At 49.8% G+C, this 6,504-nt stretch overlaps 1 non-coding gene across 1 annotated transcript; it reads right to left on the minus strand.

The window, feature by feature from the left end:
- Positions 1-2,381: 2,381 nt before the first annotated feature.
- On the minus strand, positions 2,382-2,454 carry TRNAG-UCC. The gene has a single exon. It is a non-coding gene; the product is annotated as a tRNA-Gly (tRNA).
- Between the last annotated feature and the right edge of the window lie 4,050 nt (positions 2,455-6,504).

The following is a 6,504-nucleotide window of genomic DNA, read 5'->3' on the forward strand; positions in this document are numbered from 1 at the left end:
ATTTTCCACTGCATGCATCCGATGAAGTGGGTTTTAGCCCACGAAAGCTTATGCTCAAATAAATTTGTTAGTCCCTAAGGTGCCACAAGTACTCCTGTTCTTTTTGCAGATAAATTAATGGAGGTTAAGTCCATGAATGGCTATTAGCCAGGCTGGGTAAGGAATGGTGTCCCTAGCCTCTGTTTGTCAGAGGGTGGAGATGGATGGCAGGAGAGAGATCATTTGGTCATTACCTGTTAGGTTCGGTCCCTCTGGGGCACCTGGCATTGGCCACTGTTGGCAGATAGGATGCGGGGTTGGATGGACCTTTGGTCTGACCCAGTATGGCCATTCTTATGTTCTTATGAAGGGAGGGGCAGAGCCCCACAACAGAATTTCTGTAGTGTAGTGGTTATCATGTTTGCCTAACATGCAAAAGGTCCCTAGTTTGAAACCAGGCAGAAACATGATGGTTTAACTTTCCCAGCTCCTACTGGCCTGTCCCTGCTGTTGTAGGAGCAGCAGTGATGTCTATGCTCAAAAGGTCTGTTATACTTCCCCTGCTCCCACTTTTGTCTCCTCTCCCTCTCTGAATCCCTGTGAAGTGGCTTTTCCCCTCCCGCTCCCCCCTGGAATGCTCGTGGGATGAATGGGCTGGTTGAAGAGCAGAAGAGCTTCCAGGTAGACAAGGTGTCTGGGACTCTAATTATGCAGCACTCGCACAACACCCAGAGCATGGAAACTGCCCAAGGTGGAGTGTGACCAACCAGATGCAACCAAGTCATCTCTGGTCGCAGGCCATGAGGTGCAGGCCCTTAAAAGGGGAAGGGACCCTGTTCTCAGGAGAGCACTCACAAGCTTGTATCTCCAGTGAATGCCCTTTGCCCGGACCGCCTGGCCAGTGGTTCACAGCATTGTATTTCATTGTGCCTCAGGGAGACTTACCTTCATCGCACCATCCATAGCTGCGCTGTGGGACACTTACCTTGCAGAATCCTAACATCTCCAGTGCTGTGCCCGTCCTGGGAGTGTGAGTATGCGAATGCGAGTGTGACACCCCCTGCCCCCGCTTATTTTGAGCTTAGCTGTCAGTATAACAAATGTGCTGCTTTCTGCCAAACTCTGGTGGGTCATTTGTCCTCCTTACACTTACTAGTTGGCCCAATTTTGGGTAACACCTGCGATAAACTCAACCCCTGCAGGACAGAGGGTGGTGAAATGAGCTGAGAAAAAGCCTTAGCATCAGCAGGGGGCAGCTAGAGGATCTTGGCCTGTCACCTTTTGAAGCCTTGTGGCTTGGTCTCCTCTGCCCTTGGAGGTTGGCCTATGGCGGCCGGCTTTTGCTGCTGGCTTCCTTTGTGTGACTTGCCAAAGGAGGGAGTGAGGCAGGAATGGGAAAAAAGAGGAAAGTCGAGCTGAGGAAGGCAGGGCAGAAGCTCAGCGCCTTAGTGCGGCTAAGTGGGGTTAGTAGAGCACCACCAGTCGTTCTGCAAAGCCTGGGGAGGTGCGGTTGGCTGCTGGGAGGCAGAATCTTGTGCCTGCCTCTTGGCTTCCCAGGGGTGGCTACTTGCAGCCCAGGAGAAGAAAGACGGTTCTGGGTGAAAGGAAGACAAGCAAAGCTCTGGGAGGAAATTTGGGTGCGGGGTGCGGGCTCTGCGCTGGGGGAGGGGGTTGGGGTGCAGGAGGGGTGGCACTTACCCCGGGCACTGCAGCTCCCAAATTGACCCGTACACACAATCCTGTGTCAGCAGCTCCTAGGTGGGCGGAGCCAGGGAGTCTCCGTGCGCCGCTGCCTGCAGGCGCTGCCCCCAGAGCTCCCATTGGCTACAGTTCCTGGCCAATGGGAGCTGCGGAGTTGGTACTTGGGGCAGGGGCAGTGAATGGAGACACTCCGCCCACCCCAGGGGATGCTGGGACATGCCGGCCATTTCTGAGAGTGGCACGGAGGGACGGAGGCAGAGTGGGCAGGGAGCCATCTCAGTGCTGCTGGCACATTTCTGCACACCCATGGGGGGAGGGGAGCAGAGGGCCTCCATGTGCTGCCTGGGGTAGGGGCAGAGCACAGAGCTGCCTCCCCTCCCGGGTCTATTACAGGCGTGGGTGGGTGGTGTCTTTTGGCCTGCAAGGTGCAGCAGGTCGGACTAGATGATCACACTGGTCCCTTCTAACCTTAAAGCCTCTGAGTCTAAAAGGGAGATGGAAGTAAAGGAAGTTTTTTAAAAAATAAACCAAACATTGTAATATCATGGATAACTCCAACAGCTCATTGTATAGTCCTGCCCCTTTCTTCCTCCATTGTGCCTTGAATGACCTGCAGCACATGGATTCTCTCATTCCATTGATAAACTGATACGATGTGACTGAAATTAAATCACTTCCCAGCAGAGAGAACATCACATCATTGCATTAGCTGGGAATTGAACCCAGGTCAACTAGCTTGGAAGGTAGCTATGCTCACCACTATACCACCAATGCATCTGGCAAAAGTGTCACTTATGCTTGCCTAATGAGGTTAGACCAGCGTTGAAGAGCTTTTTCTGCCTGTTAAAATGTACTGGATTCTCATCACTAAAAAAAACCCTCATGACTAAAAAAAACCACCTCCATCTTCACTTGGGTTTCAACCATCAGCCTTTCAATTAGCCACCAATGTTGTTAATCACAGGGTATGTCTACACTACGGGATTATTCCGATTTTACAGAGCATCCGAGTTCAGATTGCTGTCCAGAGCAGTCACAATGGTGCACTGTGGGACGGCGCCTGGAGGCCAATACCATCGAATTGCGGCCACACTAACCCTAATCCGACATGGCAATACCGATTTCAGCGCTACTCCCCTCGTCGGGGAGGAGTACAGATATTGGTATTAAGAGCCCTTTATATCGATATAAAGGGCTTCGTTGTGTGGAGGGGTGCAGGGTTAATGCCCTTTAACGCTGCTAAATTCGATATAAACTCACAGTGTTGACCGGGCCAGAGAGAGCAGCAGGTTTCCCATATTGTTTCCCGCTCTTGTTTTCTTTACTAGTTTCTCCTCTGCACCAACTTGCTCTTTTTCTTCATGAGCCTGGCTAGCTGAAGTGGGTATTCACCCATGAAAGCTCATACTTCAAAACATCTGTTAGTTTATAAGGTGCCACAGGACTCTTTGCTGCTTTCAGTTGGCAGAGCATCAGACTTTTAATCTGAAGGTCCAGGGTTCAAGTCCCTGGTCAGGTGATAAACTACTCACCAAGATCTTACACTGTCTTTCCCATGTCCTCTTTGATGTTACTTTTTCTCTTCAGGATTTTCCCTTTCCTCAGAAGGGCCTTTTTGTGTGTGGGTTTGAAGGGGCAACTTCCTGACAGCCCCTCTGTCCTTGCAGCCTGGAGGAATAAAGGCCTCTGGGCATAGAGCATGTTCCTCCCTTGCACACACACACAGACACACAAACACACAGAATATCCCTAAGGAATTAGAATCACCTGCTGCCTTCCCCTGTCCTGCTGGATCCCCAAATGAGGATGCTCTTCAGCCTAAACCCATGTCCCCTCTTTTCCCAGTGCCCCTCAGTCCCAACCCTCAGTCCCTCCTATGCTCACTGCTCCTCACTCCCAACCAGAGCCTGCTCCTCTTCACCCTTCTCCTCTGTCCCAACCCACAGCCCCCTCCTATTCCCGGTGCCCCTCAGTCCCAACCCACAGGCCCCTCCTATTCCCAGTGCCCCTCAATCCCAACCCACAGCCCCCTCCTTCCCTTCAGCAGCAGGTGCTTCAGACCCCCTCAGGAAGATTTTCTTGCAAGGTTTCGTGTATGAGTCTGCATGTGGATTTTACAGTATGTTGGAAATAGGTTGGGTTGTTTGCTGAAATGATCACTTTTGGCTGGTGTTGGATTCCCAGTCTCCATGTTATAGGGGCAGGAGAAATAAAGGGTTGTTATCCTTGTTGTGTGAACCAAGGGCAGCACAACTGTGCTTGGCAGACCCTGATTGAGGGACTCATCCTCAGTTCAATAGCACTTGCTAGGCAGGGGACATGGGTTCCAAAGCTGAGTGGGTTGGGGCTATGTCCATACTGCAATGAAACACTCATGGCTTTCCTGTGCCAGTGCAGGCTCCCAGGCTAGGGCCATGGGGTGGTAAATTTGCACTGTAGACATCTCAGCTCAAGCTCAATATTGGGCTCTGGGAGCCCTCAAGGTTGGAAGGGAGTTTAGCAAGCAAAAAAGATAAACTGGCAGTGGAGTATTACCCTGGACTTGACAGCATTTCTCCATTGGTCTGTCTGCTTTGGGGCAGGGACAATAACACGTCCTTCTGCATCTGTTATTTCAAAGGGCGGTTTAGGATTTTCATTCTCACACATGGTGCATGAAGCAGGACTCAACCCTCAGTGCAAACTAAATGAGCTGCCCACAGGTTCTGGCAGCCACAATGAGCATTTAGTGTGAGAGCCCAGACCTGCCCCTGTCCCAGAGGGAGGGGAGTCATCTGTGACAGGCTGGAACACTGACCTATCAGCTCTTAACTCTCAGTAATTCCGTTATCAGTGCCTGTAATTGAAACAGCCATATTGGGCTGGACCAAAGGCCCATTTAGTTCTCTGACAGCTGCCAATACCAGGTGCTCCAAGAGGTACTCAACAAGGCACCACTTGGAGTTGAACCCAGGATCTCTTGTTTACAAGACAGGTGCTTTAGCCAGCTAAGCCATGGTGCCTGCTTGTGGCTTAGGGACACTCTCTGCCCACACCTGACTCCCTGCCATCCCCACTGGGGCCTGAAAAGCTTTGCTTGTGTTGGATTCTGCAAAGCAGAGGAGCAGGTGAGGTTTTCCTTGCAAGCTCTGTGTGTGTGTGTGTGTGTGTGTGTGAATCTTTGGCCAGGTCTGCACTACAAAGTTATTTCAGCATCATTATATTGCTCAGGTGTGTGAAAAACACACAACGCTCCCTCGGTCAGCAGCTTTTGGCTGGTGCACACACTGCAATGCCACGTCTGGCGACAAAATAAAACCACCTCGACAAGAGGCCTAATTGTCAGTGTAAATGCTGCTGGTCATTATATCACCATAACTGGTCTCCACCAGTATCCCACCATGAACTCGCCTGCCCTGCATTCCTGCTACAGAGGCCGGACCTCTCTCCTTTCATAGCTCCAGAAAGTTCTGACAGCTGAGCTGCTATCTACACCGGGATTAGGTTGATAGAACTGCATTGCCAGCCTAAGTAATGTAATTACACCAACCTAATTTCATAGTGTAGACCTGTCCAAAGAATCATACACACACCTTGGGAGCAAAACGTCACCTGCTCCTCTGCTTTACAGAAGCCAAACACGAGCAACACTTGTAAGGGCCCAGTGGGGATTGGCAGAGTCAGGTGTGAGCAAACACGCTGCTTTAAGTAACAGCAGGTACCATGGCTTGGCTGGTTAAAGCACCTGTTTTGTAAACAAGAGATCCTGGGTTCAACTCCCGGTGGTACCTTAAAGACTGGCTTTTGGAGCACCTGGTATTGGCTACTGTCAGAAGACAAGATTCAGAGCTAGATGAACCTATGGTTTAAATTACACTCGCAAGCACTGATAATAGAGTTACTGAAAGTTGGGGTGTTAAGAGCTGATAGGTCAGTGGTCCAGTACCCTCAATGTGGTTTTAGCTGGAAACACACCTGGAGGACAAAGACTCAACTGAACTGATTCAGAAGAGAATAATAACAATAATACTTTCAAACCAAAGTCCCCAAACAGACTAGTATTGGTTTTTCAGTTTGGGGAATTTTTTTTTCCCAGTCAGACCTTGCCAAGGGAAGCAGGGAGAAAATGTTTGAGTTGCCTCCTTCAGAACAGCTTGGCCTAGACACTAGCTCTGGTTCACTGCTCTGGCCTTGCTCGGGTTGAGGGTATTTTAATAATTTGGGCAGGTGAGGTCCCAGGGTGTTTGGAGGAGATGACGAGGATGTTACCTTTTGAGATATAAATTAAGAAATACAGGACTAGAGAATTTTTCTTTTTTTAAGAAATCTGGGATTTAGACATTTTATTTAAAGCAAGAGAGTTCTGAGTTTCTGAGAAGGTTTTTGTTTGCAAGAAGCAACATCAGACCAAACGGGGACATGGTTGTCTACAAAGGAGGAGTAATGACTAAATGCATCAGAGGAGGATGCGATTTGTACCCATGCATGCAGAGCACAATGGACTAGCAGTCCATCACCTTAACCACTCAGCCACCTCATCAGAACTATCAAGGAAAAGACAGGAGGAGAAATCTAATGTCAGCAGAGATAGGGACAATAAGGAGTTTTTAAATACTAAGCGGAAGCAGAGGCTGAATGAGCTCCCCCCTCACATCTAGTGAGGAGCTGGGGGAAAGACTTCAGGAACAGACCGTGTTTGCATAGACACACCTACTCTGCCTAGCTATGCAGCATGATGGGGACACTTTCCCAAAATGACCAGTTTTGGCTGGTGGCGGGTTACAAATCACTTCAGGATTGAGTGGAATGAAATGTTGTTATCCTTCCTGCATGAGTGAAGGGCAG

Source organism: Mauremys mutica, unplaced genomic scaffold, assembly GCF_020497125.1.
Source record: "Mauremys mutica isolate MM-2020 ecotype Southern unplaced genomic scaffold, ASM2049712v1 Super-Scaffold_100104, whole genome shotgun sequence".
Lineage (NCBI taxonomy): Eukaryota > Metazoa > Chordata > Testudines > Geoemydidae > Mauremys > Mauremys mutica.